The sequence below is a fragment of the Canis lupus genome, chromosome 32, assembly GCF_048164855.1.
Source record: "Canis lupus baileyi chromosome 32, mCanLup2.hap1, whole genome shotgun sequence".
NCBI lineage: Eukaryota > Metazoa > Chordata > Mammalia > Carnivora > Canidae > Canis > Canis lupus.
Window position 1 is genome coordinate 27144232 of NC_132869.1, and position 17605 is coordinate 27161836.

General features: G+C 38.0%; 1 pseudogene; it reads right to left on the reverse strand.

The window, feature by feature from the left end:
* Window positions 1–1181: 1181 nt before the first annotated feature.
* Window positions 1182–17483, reverse strand: LOC140622598 (tRNA (guanine(6)-N(2))-methyltransferase THUMP3 pseudogene; annotated as a pseudogene).
* Between the last annotated feature and the right edge of the window lie 122 nt (window positions 17484–17605).

The window sequence follows — 17605 nt, forward strand, 5'->3', positions numbered from 1 at the left end:
TTTGTAAAGTGGCAGGCAATAATTGCTATGTGTTTGTTTAGTAAAAATTATAAATATCACTGTCCTTCCATGAATACTCAAAAGCAGCAATTAATAGTATTATTTCCTGGGGTGCCTGGGTGACTCAGTCAGTTAAGCGTCTGCCTTCAACTCAGGTCAGGATACCCAGGTCCGATGGAACCCCATATCTGGCTCCCTGCTCAGTGGGGAGCCTGCTTCTCCTTCTCCCTCTGCCATTCCCCCTGCTTGTGCTCTCACTCTTTCTCTCTCTGATAAATAAATAAAATCTTCTTTAAAAATAGCATTATTTCCTTGGCAAGAATACACAGCTTTGATACCACCAGTATAAGAAAAGTTATTCTCATGCTGCAATAATGAGAAATTTAACAAGTAAGTATATACTTATATACAGAATATTACACAAGTAATATTACATGAAAATATTTGTTCCACAACATAAACCAATCCTGGTAAACATTTTAACACTTATATTTTAAATTTCCAACTCCTAATAAACGGCCTTCTGGGTGTCTCACTGTCATGACAAACTCAGTATGTTTAAATTCCTATATCTGATAATGGCACCATCGCTCTTCCAAAAACCTGACACGGACAGTGGAATCGCTGTAGACTCTTCTTCCCTTGTCTGTTCAAAACCAGCCACCATCTGTTAATTCTTTCCCTGAAAATGTCTTTTTTGCGCCTTTAATTGTTTCCTTCCCACTAATGTCGCTCCAATTACACAATTTCTCTTGCTTACACTGCTGCAGGACTTCTAAACCATCTCACTCCAATCTCTCACTAGAGAGCATTGCAGTGCTCACTCAATGCACTGCAATTTACTTCCACCCCTATCATTCCTAAGAAGCTACTTTTGTCAGCGCCATCAAAGATCTGTTAGTTATCAATGCCGCTATGCACTCAGAATCCTTAACTAACTAGACCTCTTGGTCGATTAACATTCCTCAAAATTCTCTCCTCCAGTATTTTCCAAGACCTTGCCCATTTTCCTGATTTTCCTTTTTTTTTTTTTAAAATTGCAAGCTGCAATTTTATTAACACTATTTTTCTCTCAAACCAAGTTCATCATGCTGACATTCTCAGTGTTAGGAGGCACAAATATCATTAACCATCTTTATTCTTAAAAAAAAAAAAAAAAACCATCTTTATTCTTTGCATCACTAAGGAGTTCTTTCCCCATCTTGTTCTGAAGGAAGAATAGAAGCTTGAGGTGTACATTTCAGAAGATAAATTGTTGTAATAAAGACACCCTATGTTACGCTATATGTTGGCAAATCGAACTCCAATAAAAAATTATACAAAAAAAGAACATTAAAAAATAATAATAAATAAAAAATAAAGACACCCTGTGTTCACCCAGACAGTATGTACCTTCCACCAAACATGTCCTATTCCAGGTAATGCCTTGGCAAAGCATTTCTTGTCCTGAGTAAGCAATGCAGCAACCTGTCCGTGGTCTACAGACACCATTCATCTCCCTTAGGCAAGCTGGATAAAGTTTTCAGTTTCTCTTTTTGGGGCCCATCCTTCTTCCAAATGGCATATTTGTTACAATAATGTCAACAGAGACAGTTCTCAATGGCAGATTCAGATATCCCACTGAACAGCATCTATGGGCAAACCCCAGGATACTTTGCCTTCTTTACTTTGGCTTTTGGTCAATAAAGATGAGATATTATCTGCTGCTCTATTCACAGCCAACAGATTATTATTACCAGCAATGTGCCAACAGTTAGACCATTCAGTGGCCCCCTCTATTGGTATTGTTCTGTTCCACACGTCAGATCAACTATTATATTAATGGGTTGAGGAGCACAGAGCCTGAGCATCCCATTAGCAAAGGTAGGTCTAAGAGTTGTAGGTTCAAAATATGTAATATTTCTTCAGTGGAGATTCTCTTCTATCAATGCAATGCCCACAACAATTTATCATGGGTGTTCAAAAGAACCTCCACATCAAAGTTGGTCATGTCAGCCTTCCACTTAAAGTAATCTTGAACAGCACCCCCAAAATCTCTTGCAGCCTTATTTGAGGAAAAGCAGTTTCTCTCCTGTCCTGTTGCATGTGACTCTAAACTTCAGCACTTCAGGATGAGTTTCTTCTTTTGAGCTTTCATCCTCCTTGTCTTTGCAAGATGCTAAATCATCACCTACTAATGTTCAGATTTCTTCTTTGATGATTGGATTTTCATAATAACCTAAGATATGAAAATCTAAGGTATTGTTAGTGAATCTTTTTTTATCATATCTCTCATCTGTTTTGTCTCCTTATCCATTATTAATCTTCTCTTTACTTGAATTCTGATTTATCTTTTTGCGTTTTCTTTTTTCTATACTTTTTGGTGTTAATTTTCTATACTTTTAAAGGGTCTGACCGTGGAAGCTTTCCATCCAATTCTTCAAAATCCTTTAGATCTTCTTCCTTTGTTTCTTTGAACTGGTAATCTTTAAACTCCTTAAGTTGATAAGTTATCAGCTGATCCTAGACAATGAACCTGAGCCAGACTTTCCACTGAAATGTCTAAATATATCTTGTCCCGGTCTTTGCTGAGTTTGCAGTATGACCCCAATTTCTCTCTCATTTCATCTGCAGCTATTTGCTCAAAACCAGTAGGTGCTGTGGCTCTAATAGTGATTTGGAGTTGCTCAGACTCACTTCTGGGGCCACTTTCTGTCACTGTATAGAATTCTGGTTCTCATGAAGGTTAACATCCAGGAGTTTATTAGTGGCTTCTTAAAGCCAAACATGTTGGCAGTGCTTCCTAAATTCCTAATACAGTCACAGCCACCAGTGCAGACCCTTTCTGCTCCAGTTTCCCTCCAACCCAGCATGCTCAGGTCATGTCCTCCTCCTTACTTTTTTTTTTTTTTTTTTCCTCCTCCCTACTTTTAACTATGCTTCCTTCTGCATCTCTTCCCCAGGGCTTTTTCTTCTCTTTATCCTTTAAATATTGGTGTTCCTCAGGTCTTTACTTCTTGTCTTCTCATTCTTCGCTTGCATGATTAGTTTTTACTACTCTCAAGTGTCTATGACTCACTAGGATGTAAACTCCATTGAAACAAAGCCTGGGTCTCTCTTATTCTGAATTATAACCCAATACCTACCACACAGTCAACACTTTTCCTATACTTGTGTCCCAAGTCCCAGAACTATATCCTAGTGGCACCATGTACCAGCTATAACCTTGAATAAGTTAAGGCACCTGTGCCACAGTTTGGTAATTCTTACAGTGGGGAGAATAGTAAGTAATTCTACCTTCCAGAGAGCTGCTAGGGGAGTTAAGTAAAGTGCTTGTAAAGCACTGAGAATATTACATGGTACATGTAATTATAAAATTTTAGGTGTTGTGATGATTGCATATCTAACGTTTACTAACCAACTCCTTACGGTACACCAAATACATGTCCAAAACCGAACAAATCCCTACATCAACCTACTCAAACCACTTTTCCTTCCTAAACGTGCTATCTTGGTTAGTGACAACCCCATGCAAGCAATTATCTAACTCCTCTTCCATTCCAGTAGGTCAAGTCATCTTTAATCTCCATCCTATGAATCACCCCGGCCCATCTCTATGGCCAAAGCCCAAGATCTGGTCTCTCTGTCTTACATTACCCACTCCTTGACCTTTTGCCCCAACTGCTGCCAGAGTGGTCTTTTTAAAAAATATATATCCTTTTATTCCTAGGATAAAATACAATGCCCTTATGATCTGGTTGTTACTTTCCTTGCCAGATTTGTCTTTCATGGCTCTCTTTTCTTACTTTATCTTCTAAAAGCGTCAAGGACAAAAACCAGAATAACAGTAACAGCTGGCAGTTAGTAAGGAAATGAAAGCTTAAAGAACTTAAATAAGTTACCATCTAGGAAAAAAAAAAAGTGAGACACCTGGCTGGCTCAGTTTGTAGAGCATGCAATTCTCGATCTTAGGGTTGTAAAGTCAAGCCCTGTGTTAGGTGTAGAGTTTGTGTTTAAAAAAAAAAAAAAAACTATGAAAAAGAACTTAAACAAGTTGCCCAAAGTCACAAAGCAGGTATGAGGCGGAGCCAACATCCAAAGTTAAATTTTCCTCCAAAGCATGTGCTTTAATCACTACAATATGCTGATGTTCAACTGCAGTTGCCTTCTCAAACACACATATCACTTCCCTCTTTGATACCTTTGCACATTTTATTCCCTCTATGGGGAATGCCTTTCCCACTTATCCTATATATTCTATAAAACCAGGCTCAAAAGATCCTTTCAATAATTCATTTTAAGACACTTTTGCTAGGATTTTGCTTTCTGTCCAAGGGATCAGAAAAGAAAAGGACTTAGAAAATCAGCTTTTGGGGAAAGAGAACAGTGAAAAATAATATTTAAAACTTAAGGCATTGGGATCCCTGGGTGGCGCAGTGGTTTGGCGCCTGCCTTTGGCCCAGGGCGCGATCCTGGAGACCCGGGATCAAATCCCACGTCGGGCTCCCGGTGCATGGAGCCTGCTTCTCCCTCTGCCTATGTCTCTGCCTCTCTCTCTCTCTCTGTGTGTGACTATCATAAATAAATAAAAATTTAAAAAAAAAAAAAAAAAAAACTTAAGGCATTTAGAAGGCATGTAATAAATGTCAATTTCCTTTCAAATGTAAAGAAACAGATATTATTAAAAATATGGCTCAGGCCATCTTTCTGTGAAATCTCCACTAACTTAATCTCTAGACTAAACTTAATATCTACCATTTGTATACTTTTAATGTAGCTTTATTCAACTGTACTATAGGGGCATCTGGGTGGTTCAGTTGGTGGAGCATTGGACTTGCGGTTTTGGCTTGGGTCATGATCTCAGAGTCCTGGGATGGGGCCCTGGTTGGGCTACTTCTTCATGGGGAGCCTGTTTCTGTCCCTTTCCCTCTCCCTGTGCCCCTCCCCTGGCACTCTGCTCTCACCCTCTCTCTCTAGAATAAGTAAAGCTTTATTAAACTGTATTGTATTTGTTTATTTAATATCTTCCCTAATTCTTTTTTTTTTAAGATTTTCTTTATTTTTTTGAGAGAGAGAGAATACATGAGCAGTGGGGAGAAGCAGAGGGAGAAGGAGAAGCAGACTCCCCACTGAGCAGAGAGCCCAAAGCAGGGCTAGATCCCAGAACTCCAAGATCATGACCAGATCTCAGGACCCCGAGATCATGACCTGAGCCAAAGGCAGAAGCTTAACCAACTGAGCCACCAAGGTGCCCCTGATACCTTTCCTAATTCTTAAAGATGGGAGTGAATCACATGTTAAAGGGATTTTAAAAACAGGGCCTCAGAGAGTTTAGCAAAAATATATCCAATAAATATTTATTGAATGTTAGTGCTAGAATAAGGTCCATTTCACTAATTTATTAAAAAACTAGGAGTGGCCCCTCCCTGCCTAAACCCCTGATAACTTCTTGGGCAGCCTGGGTGGCTCAGCAGTTTAGCGCCCACCTTCAGCTCAGGGTGTGATCCTGGAGACCCGGGATCGAGTCCCACATTGGGCTCCCTACATGGAGCCTGCTTCTCCCTCTGCCTGTGTCTCTGCCTCTCTCTCTCTCGATGTCTCTCATAAATAAATAAAATCTGAAAAAAAAAAAAAAAAAACCTAATACCTTAATCTAACATTCAGGGTGCTCCACAAAAACAAACTCACTTGTCCAATCTTTTCTCTCTTGCCTTTTATTTTTTTTTTTATTTTTTTATTTATTTATGATAGTCACAGAGAGAGAGAGAGAGGCAGAGTCATAGGCAGAGGGAGAAGCAGGCTCCATGCACCGGGAGCCCACGTGGGACTCGATCCCAGGTCTCCAGGATCACACCCTGGGCCAAAGGCAGGCACTAAACCGCTGCGCCACCAAGGGATCCCTCTCTCTTGCCTTTTAAATGAAACTCCTACTCTATCCAGTCAGACTGGTCAATACTTCAGAACCCCAAAGCATCATAAACTTTCTCTCTTCTGTTTTTTCTTCTCTTTATACCTCTTCTCCTCTTATACAATATGTTAAAAAACAAAACAGGCCCAAATGGAGTCATTTATGCTATGCCTCACATCACCAAACTGAGACTGAATTGCAATTCCCACTCTCTCAGAAATGGAATCTTAACCCAGTCAATCAGGAAATGGCTGTTCAGCACAGTTAGGTAATATGCCAGATAGGCTTCTGCCATCTCCTAAAGGAGTTAACTTTGCAATAACCAACCCACCTTTTCCCTAGTATAATTTCCTTCTTTCCACCCTCATCTGCCTCTAAAAGTCTTTCATTTTGTGGAGTTCTTTCAAGCTTTTCTATCTGCTAGCTTATTATTATTTGTTGCCTGATTAGAATTAATTTTTGCTCAAATAGTCTTTAAAATTTTTGAATATGCTTCAGTTTGTCTTTTAACAAGTATTACACAGCCTTTAAAGTTCTGGTCACGACCTGGTAGTTCATAAACCAAATTGGACTCACAGACAGGTTTGGTTTGACTTGTTAATTTTTTTTTCTTAATTATCTGTTAATATTTAACAATCAGGAGCTTTTGAATTAAAACCTAGATACCAGATTGGCTGTGAAAACTGAGAGGTTAAGCAGACTTTTTTTTAACAAAACCTCAATTGGCTGAAACTGAGTAGAGGCTGCCCTCCTTGGATGGGCTGGTCTAATGTCACCCCAGCTGGTGTTATTCCTGTCAGAATTTTTGCTTGTGACCTCTGTGTTCAGAACTAGATCAACTTCCAAATAGTCCTGAAGTGTTTTCCTAGACCCCAGGAGCCCCACAAATCTCAATCACAGTTTAGCACAAAACACCTAACTTTTATATCACTCATCTGCAATTAATCCTCTGTACTGGGATCCCTGGGTGGCGCAGCGGTTTGGCGCCTGCCTTTGGCCCGGGGCGTGATCCTGGAGACCCGGGATCGAATCCCACGTCGGGCTCCCGTTGCATGGAGCCTGCTTCTCCCTCTGCCTGTGTCTCTGCCTCTCTCTCTCTGTGACTATCATGAATAAATAAATAAAATCTTTAAAAAAAAAAATCCTCTGTACTTTATGGAAATTCTCATATTATTATTCTGATATTACAGAGCACAGAGAGAAAGAGGTTTTGAAGCAAAGCAGAGAGCACCCCCTCCAAAAAAACTTACAGGGTTACAGTGGTAATTAGTTATCATCCATTCAACAAATATTTGTTCTGCTCCTGATTTGGGGGTTTCCAGACTATTAAGACAATATTCCTGACATAGTGCAAAGCACCATAATAAGCACTTTACATGCATGATTCCATTTATTCTTCACAACAGTGTTATGGAGTAGACATATTCCATTTTACAAATGAGGAAAGAGAGGTCTAGGCTTCTAACCTAAGTCTGCTTGACTCTAAATCTTATAGTTTGGTTTTTTAAATTACTGGGTGAATCCATTTGTATTATCACTGCATGGTCCAGAATCTACTGTTTGGTTTGGAAGATCCGGAAACCTGATTTTGTTTTTTTTTTTTTAAGATTTTACTTATTTGTCTGAGAGACAGAGAGAGAGGGTGTGTGACCACAAGCAGGGGGAGCTGCAGGCAGAGAGAAAGGAAGATGCAGGCCCCCCACAGAGCAGGGAGCCCTATGTAGGACTCTAGGATCATGACCTGAGCCAAAGGCAGGCATTTATCGCACTGAGCCACCTAGGAGCCCCATCAGAAGCTTGATTTTTCATCATGCAACTTGAGATGATCAGCCAACAAGGACTAATTTATAGGAACTCAACTCTCAAGGGACATGTCTTGATCAAAACATGACCTTATTATTCTACAAGTTAGATATTCATGTTAACAAGCCACTGCATTCTCTTTTTTATCTTTCAACACGTGGTTGGCTAAATCATAATTGAAAGCAGCTTATTAAGCAAAGCATCACTGCAGAAGAAATTAATTAAATGATTTTACTGGCTTGTTTATCCAACTATGCAACTTACTGTGCCACATTAGAATAGGTCAAGGGACCAGATAGGTGTCAGGCCATCCAGCTGTTCAGGTGAGCTCCACCCTAAATGGTTATTGAAACACACTATGACAAACCCTTATATTTTGGAATATTCTCTAGACCCCATGTAGACCACCATCTCCCTTTTTGTTATTATTTTTTTTCAAGGATAATATAATTGATTAGGCCACAACTTTTTTACATTTATTCAAGTTTTGATTTGATTGCTAAATCTTACTTTTGCTTCTTTTGGACCTGGAAAGAATCCTGTCTTCTAAGGGAATTATAACAAATAGTGAATCTGATTCATTTTATATTGATTTGGTTATTTAATTCTCATCTTTCTGGGAAGCATTTCATAGTAGGTCTCCAGTACTGCCTCGAGTGTCATATTTTTATTTTACTTGTAGATGCTTATGTCTTGTCTTCCTTTTTTTTAAAAATTTTTTTTTTATTTATTTATGATAGTCACAGAGAGAGAGAGAGAGAGAGGCAGAGACACAGGCAGAGGGAGAAGCAGGCTCCATGCACCGGGAGCCTGATGTGGGACTCGATCTCGGGTCTCCAGGATCGCACCCTGGGCCAGAGGCAGGCGCCAAACCACTGCGCCACCCAGGGATCCCTGTCTTGTCTTCCTAACCAGATTGTAACCAATCTGAGGATAGTGACAACAATAATATATTTGAAGAGCTTTGCTGTGTGTTTCCATTTTATTCACAAAGACACATAGCAAAAACATTCACACTAATATTTCTCTCTGTCTTTTTCATCTTTTACAAAAGGTGAAAGCTCATGTTAAGAGAAGTAAATTAATTTAGCCAAACTTGTAAAATTAGTCAATGCAGGACCAGATGTTGGTCCTAGGTCTCATGGTCTCCATTCATCACAATTCCTACTATGCGAGGCTGCTTCCGTGTGACCATGTTTAATAGTCCCTTCTGTTCCCCAAAGTACCATGTTATAGATATTCAATAAATAATTACAGGGGTTCATTATTGTCATTAGAAGCCAAATGAGTCATAATTCTTACTATATGCATATTAACAATTACTAACTATACTTCTCAACAATGCAAGTGGTTATTATCTGATTATTGTTCTAGGTGAGTGTTTCTCCATATATGGCCTGAGGAATACCTGTATCAGAGTCACTTAGGATGCCTGTCAAAATTGCAAATTCCCGGACTTTTCTCCAATTCTGTTGAGTCTGAATTCCTGGGCTTGGAGTTCAGAAGCATGCTTTTTTTTTTTTTTTTTTTTTGATTTATTTATTTATTTATTTATTTATTTATTTATTTATTTATTTATTTATTTATTTGAAGGGGCAGGCCGATGGAGAGTAAGAATCCCAAGAAGACTCCTCCCTGCTGAGTCCTGAGCCCCCACAGGTCTGGTCTCATGATCCTGAGATCATGACCTGAGCCAAAATCAAGAGCTGGACACTTAATCAACTAAGCCACCCAGGTGCCCCAGAAACATGCGTTTTAACAGTCTTCTCATGTGAGTGTAATCACACGGCAGTTTGACAATTACTGATCTAAATAAACTTGAAGGATAGAATGAAGATAAAAGACCAAGTTCTCTTGGAAAGTCAATGTCAACATATAAAAATAATATTGATTCTCAGATACCCTCAACTATAAGGTACGCCATTGATTTAATAATAGCTTTTGAAGAAAAGAGCATTAAATGTTCACAGAATGTTTAATTCCTGGGGTGCTTGGATGGCTCATTCAGCTAAGTGTCTGACTTCGGCACATGTCATGACCTCAGAGTCCTAGGATCAAGCCCCATATTGGGCTTCATGCTTAGTGGGGACTTTGCTTCTTCATCTCCCTCTCCCTCTGCCTCTCACCCCTGCTCGTGCTCTCTCTCTCTTTTTCTCAAATAAACAAAATATTTTTTTTAATGTTTAATTCTGAATCTGGAAATTTTTAAATATTAAGAAAGTGAAACTTAGTCCTGAGGAAATTCAATAATTGTATTTTTTTCAATAATTGTATTTTAAATGGTGTAGTAAAAAAGGGGGAATTTGAAGTGGGAAGTTGGACATAATCTGAGTAGACTTTGAAAGCTAAACTGGAATTAAGAGAAAAAGGGAGAGGACATTTTGAATTAGGGAAACAAAATGAGACAACAATTTGCATAAGTATAATTAGTTCAGTGAGTGAGCAAACCAAATCTTATAGAAAGGGTTATTATTACATTTTAATAGTTGATAAGGTTGTTATATAGAATGAGGATAGATTAAGAAAAGCTTTGAATGCTAGACCAATTTAGGATATTTAGTGGTTGACGAGGTGCCTTTAAAGCTTTTCAGTAGTGGATGGAAATAATGAAAGCACTGTCTAATGTGGCAATATACATGATGTACTCCAAGAAAAATAAACTATAGGGAAATCAGTTAGCAGGTTTACTCCCACACACTCACTGACCTAGGACAGCACCAGAGAGAATGGAAAGCAAAGCTTGGATAAAATATTGAAGGAAGAATCAAATCCTGATTTGACTTAAACATTTGGAAATCTATTAAAGGAATAGATTCAGTTACAAGGACATTGATTTTAGTGACATTCATAATATTAAACAATCTAAATGTCCAAAAAGCAGAGATTGATTCAGCCATATAATAGAATATTAATTCATTAGAAATGTAGGTGAATGTATATTAATGCTTAAAGATGTTCACAATATATATAGATTTTTTGAGGTTTTTTTTTTTTAACTAAGTTCACATCCAACGTGGGGCTTGAACTCACAGCCTGAGATTGAGTCACATGTTGTACAAACTGAGCCAGCCTCATCCCAAGATGTTCATGATATATTGATAACTGAAAAAAAATGCGTTCAGAATGGTCCAATTTTTGTTTACAAAAATATACATGTGTTTTGATGCCTCAAAAGGTTTGAGGACATACAATGAGTGAAGTATCTCTAGTGTTATCTCTAATACTTCATTCCACATAGCATGATGAAGAGTATGTTTTTCCTTTTTTGCTTGTAGATAATTTTTCTAAAATGAATATCTTTTGGTTTTGCATTACAAAAGTACAGTTAAATATTTACTTACATTAAACATTTTAAATTAAAAAATAGGGACGCCTGAGTGGCTCAGTGGTTGAGCAGTTGCCTTCAGCTCAGGGCATGATCCTGGAGTCCCAGGATCGAGTCCCGCATCAGGCTCCCTGCATGGAGTCTGCTTCTTACTCTGCCTATGTTTCTGCCTCTCTGTCTCTCATGAATAAATAAATAAAATATTTTAAAAAATAGGACTTGTTGACCATGAGGAAACTAAATGAAAGTACTTAAATGTTTTAAGCCTGGGTGACAGAGACTGATATTAAGGTGGGAAAATGCAGGAAAAGCAAGAACAAATAAGCATTTTGAAATTAAGATAATAAAATATGGTTTTCAAAAAAAAATATGGTTTTCAACATGACTTTGAAGGTATAGACACACACACACACACACACCACATATGTATACAAACATATACACCCCCCTCAAGGGAGAATATATAGAAAAAAATTGCCAAAATAACCTTTGCTAGAGTTCAGGGTATGTAATAAACAAAGTTGGCTATAGAAGATGAATTTATTTTTTTTATTTCTTTTTAAAGATTTTATCTATTTATTCATGAGAGACACAGAGAGGCAGAGACACAGGTAGAGGGAGAAACAGGCTCATCGGAGGGAGCCCAATGTGGGAATCGATCCCAGGACTCCAGGATCACGCCCTGAGCAGAAGGCAGATGCTTAACCACTGAGCCACCCAAGTGTCCCTAGAAGGTGAATTTAGAAGACTTTTGTTAAGTTTTATTTATGTGCCATTGGGGTGGAGAAGAGAGGCTTCCCCTAATGCTAGAATAGTAATTCTCAAACTTTATTGTGAATCAGAATCACCCAAAGATCTTATTAAAACACAGCCCTCTGGGCTCCGTACAGAGTTCCTCTTTCTGTAGATCAGGTGTTGGTACTAGAGAATTTTCATTTTTAACAAGTCCCAACTTATGTTAATACTATGAATCCAAAAACCACACTTTGAGAATAATCGTACTAAAGTTGAGAGAAATCTAGCACTCCTACACTGGTAGGAGTATGTTTGAGGAGAGGTGTCCTAAGGCATAATGTACTTGATCCAATAACAAAACTTTAACCATTGGCATAAGAGCAGTGGAATAAGGATTATGAGTTGAAGGTGAATGAATATATTCCTTGAATTCATTCCTGATATAGCCTATCTGAATGCAAATTTAGGTCCCCTTCTTAAATTTAGGTCTCAAACTATGTAAATAAAATTTTAAAAACCTGTTTCACCAATATTTAGCATCTTAGAGCTATAATAAAGGGAAAAGAAGGTCATTTTCTTCCATTCACCATCATGCATCTTTAATATCAGCAGGACAGACTAGCATCTGGTGAAGCAGCATGGAGTAGAAGCAGCACCTGGGACAATATCATAGGATTGGATCTGTTTCTGAACAGGTGTGGGACTCCTCATGGGGGCTCTCAGAAATAATTAAATAGGGGATGTACTTTGCAGGAGGCTGGAATTTCTGCATAAGCAGTTGAGGGCCAGAGCCAGCACAATTTGAGTTACATGGAAACACTTGATTTTAACTCACTATTTTACCATCATATCTTGAGTAGAAAGCTAAGAAGAAAGGAGTAAAGGTGTATATGGCCCATCTCTGTGCAATCTGCTCTGACCCAATTTTAGTTCAGCTAATAATAATCTTCAAATAGTTTTTAGTAGAACCATCAACAAAATAAAAGCAAGGTGTAATAGTTTCAAAAGTCAAATGCTTTATATAAAAACAAAGCAGTTCTCTGCCCTATCCGTCCACACTTTTGAGTGCTATTCTTTAGAGGCAGTCCCATTCAACTCCTAGATCTTCTTTAGTTCCTTACCTCCACATTTCTTTTTCTTTTTTTTTTTTTTAAGATTTTATTTATTTATTCATGAGAGACAGAGAGAGAGAGGCAGAGACACAGGCAGAGGGAGAAGCAGGCTCCACGCTTCTCCACGCAGGGAGCCCGGACTCCAGGATCATGCCCTGGGCCGAAGCAGGCGCTAAACCGATAAACCCAGGGATCCCCCTTACCTCCACATTTCTGAGTAACATGATAACACTCTGATTTCTTCGTTTAAAAATTGTAGAGATTGTTTATTGAGTTATTTCTATGGGAGATGAGGATTTAGAAGAAAAAACCATAGGCTGGGGAAAGATTAGAATGCTAACATACACTAGTAGTAAGATGATAAAGACTCAGCAAGGGAGGAGGCTATAAATGAGTGAAATAGAAAAGGCATGTATAATAACATCAGTAAGACTTCACAGATAATAGTAAATAAATTAGGGTAAAAGTCAAAGACAGTACCAACTTTTCTGTCATAATCTTTTCCTGTCAAGATCCAACTTAAAAAAACAAAGAACTTTAAAAGAATGATAATTTTGAGTTAGAGATGCATTTTTTAGATTTCTTAAGCCTAAATTAACAGTCTGTGATTTTAATTAGGATAATGTAGCTTAATTCCTCAATTATCTCTGCTAACAGATTTCCCCATCTGAATTTTTTTTAAAGATTGTATTTATTTATTCATGAGAGACACAGGCAGAGACATAGGCAGAGGGAGAAGCAGGCTCCATGCAGGGAGCCCAATGTGGGACTCGATCTCAGGACTCCAGGAGCCAAAGGAGGACACCCTGAGCCAAAGGAGGATGCTTAACCACTGAGCCACCCAGGCATCCCACCCCATCTGAATTTTTATTATTGCTTGTACCACTCAGTACCTTTTTTTTTTTTTTTTTTAAATAGGCTTCATGCCTAGTGTGGAGCTTGAACTCAAAGATCTGAGATCAAAACCTGAGCTGAGATCAAGAGTTAGATGCTTAACTGACTGAGCCACCCAGGTGCCCCACCACTTGGTATTAATTATTAATTGACTTATGTTCTCAATATTTCATGTAAATATATCTTATTTCCCAAAACAGATTTTGCCCTTCCAAGGAAAAAAATTCAGTGTTTCACACTTGTATTCCCTATATCTTACTCTCTGGCACTATGAATAACTCCCTACTAAGTATGCTTTTTATAGCATATTGTTCAAACACCTTTGAAGAATATAAAGGATACATCAAAAACTGTGATCAATATTCTAAGAGATGAAAGGCCAAGTGCCTTTAAACAATAAAAAGGAACTAGAAAGAATTCTTGAAAATTAAATATATGCAGTAAACAATGCATTAAAAAGAATTTTAAAAAAGAATTAAAAAAAGAATTGAAAGACAAAGTTGAGAAAATCTCTTAGAAAGTAGAACAAGAAGATAAATAAAATTAAAGAATAAATAATAATTATCAAAGAAATGAAAAAATTTTCCAGAAGTGAAGAACATATGTTTCTACATTGAATGTGATCACCAAGGATGCAGCCCAACGAATAAAACAAGGCCCCCCCAAAAGTATAGCAAGTACTGAAATGTCAGAACACCAAGAAAGAGACAAACTTCAGAGAGAAGACATAGGTTACATACAACAATTCTGGAGTATCAGACTACTATCATCTGGAAGCTAAAAGACAATGATCAATGACTTCAAAATGAAGAAAAAGTATTTCCAACATTGAATTTTATGTCTAGCTAAACTATAAATGTAGACTTTAAGTCTTTTTTCAGACATACACAAGCTACAAAAAATGTGCTTTCGATACACTTTTTCTCAGGAAGCTAAATAAGAATATGTTCCACCAATCAAAGAAAGAAGAAGACAGGAGATCCAAAAAAGAACCAAAGTGGAAATGAGGAGGAAGGAACTCCTAAGACAATAGTAAAGGGAAGTCCCAGGATGACAGCTTTACAGCAGCTCTTTTTTTTTTTTTTTTTTTTTTACAGCAGCTCTTTAAACAAAAAGTTTAGATCACAGGAACAGAAGTTTCTGTGTTTCAGGAGGGATATACCCAAAATTAAACTGTATCTGAGAGGTAATCTGATATGTTTGACTGTGCTGGCAGGTCGATGGCTGAGTTAATGGTAGGTGATGAGTTAAGCAAGCAAACAAAATGATGAGGTAACTGTTAATTTGAGGAAAAACAAAAGTTTAAGAAGAAAAGTAATATAATCACAATCATAGTGATGGTAAATAATACTCATATAACTCGGGGTGCCTGGGTGGCTCAGTGGTCGAGGGTCTGCCTTTGGCTCAGGTTGTGATCCTGGGGTCCTAGGATCAAGTTCTGTATCAGGCTCCTAGCAGGAAGCCTGCTTCTCCCTTGGCCTCTCTCTGTGTGTCTCTCATGAATAAATACATAAAATCTTTTTAAGAATGCATAACTCTAATGTTTTAAACTCTGAGTACCTTATTTAATCAAAACTTTCAAAGTAATTGGGAGGCTGGAACAAGAGGAGGAAGAATGGTATGAGAGAAAAGAACTAAATCCTTACCTCCTACAAGAATAAATCAAACAAAACCTACAATTTTTAAATTAAGAAATCTGAGTGTAATCATGCTAATCAAAACTTCAGGAATAAGGAGCTAAGGAATATCTAGGTGATGAATGGGATTGCTTGTAAAGAACAGGACTCAACAGTGTAGAGGAATGGAGCAAAGAACTGCTTTGTTTTTATATAAAGTATTTGACTTTAAGACTATTACATCTGTAACCAAAAAATAATTTTAAAAGGTTGGAAAGTAACTATTATATTTTTAAATGGCATATTTTATCTCACATTTAAGTAAAGATACATATAAGCAAGAAAGAATGAGACATTTTTCAGCGTATTGTCTTCTGATATTTCTCCCTAGATGCCACTCTCCACCTTAGAAAAATAATACGTAAAAAAAAAAAAAAAGAAAAATAATATGTATGTTTTCACAAACTTAATTATATACATACATTTTCACCACTGTTCATTTTGCCTTATGTAATTGCTGACAACATTATAAAAAGAAAATTTGGTTCTGCTTCTTTCTGTTATAAATAAATTATTAAATTATGCATGTGAGCGTTTGAAACATATACCAATGAAAACTACCACTGTGAGTACAGGCCTAGCCAAGCAGGATTAAAAAAAAAAATTAGTGAAACACTATTATTTGAGACATGTGTTCTGTACTTTTAGGCTCTGTGGTTTCTGGCCTGTAAATGAGCGTCATTCAATTTCTTGATATAACTTCCCTTATTTAATACTATTTTTTTAAGTAGGCTCCATGCCCAATGTGGGGCTTAAACTCACCACCCTGAGATTAAGAGTTGCATGCTTTACTGACTGAGCCAGCTAGGTACCTCTATAATATACTTTTATAAATCTATAATCAAGGCATTATGTTAAATTCTGAATTTCCTGAAATCTCTAGTATGCTCATTTGCACTTAATGGCCTTAAAGAAATGCTTAATCCAGCAGAGTATATTTTATGAACTCTACACCCAAAGCAGCTGGAACTCACAACCCCAAGATTAATAAGAGTCACATGCTCTACCAACTGAGCCAGCCAGGCACCTCCAGGAGCATATATCTTAAATCTGTTAACATTTGCAATCTTTTCTCAGGGCAAAATTCTGATTTGAACCATAGTATTTATTGCTTACAAATTGACATGGAGACCAAAAACACACAAAACTTCTAAATTCAAGATTCTGAAGATGCTATTATCTTTTTAAACTTTCCTCTTTTCCAAGAGTTGGATAAATATCACAAAAATGTGTTAATGCAAAAAGGTGGAAGAAGCTCCATCTTCTGCATTCTCAGGAAACCATACTTCCCAAGCAAGTGTCAAAAATATAGCAATACAACGGAAAATTACTAGACAGTAAACCCAAGGAAGACATAAGCCCTTTCTCTTTTTCTCTGTGGCATCCCCAGGGCCACAGTATCCAGCAATGCACTTGGTCCTGAACTGTGCTAAATGAATGAATGGAACAAGTTTGTATTTTTGTCTACCTTCTCTAACCGAAAGAGGTAAGATACTATTTCATTAGGTGTCAGGTATTGATATCCCTAACTACGAAGGAAGACCTATCTTGTCTATTGTATCCCTTGAGCCTAATAAAATGTTGAAAGTCTTAAAAAAAAGGGGGGGGGGACGGGGGAGGGGAACCCCTTGTCCAGAACAGGTCAGAGTAGGCTCCAAATCCCATTTTGTCACCAACAAAACTTCCAGGCTACTCCGTCCTCTCTGAAAATTGCGTGGCTTTAAGATGAATCAACTCTAATTAGAGAACCCTTTCAGGAATAGGCACTTCTCACTCCATCCAAAGTGAGGCCAAGTTAACAAAACCGCAAAGACTTGGCTAATTCAGGCACAATCTAATTTATTATTACTGGCCCAAGTCACCCACTCTTTTTTGGCCGTGCAGGCCAATATCCACAACCGCACTGACGCCTCAAGTAGGGCGGACGTTTTTCAGCAGTAGCTGGTGGGGAGCCCCGTTTCTTAGCCAAAACCCCGGGGAGACTGGGATTTGTGCGGTGTAGTCCTCCAAACACCTCGGACAGACAGACTCCAGCCCTTAAACATCCGCATCGCGTGAGAAATCCCTTCAATTCTCCATGCGACAAGCAGAGGAAACAAATCTCCCGAGAGCCCTTCGGGGACGAGCGCTTTTCCAAATAACACAAACATCACCGCCGACTCCCCACGCTGGA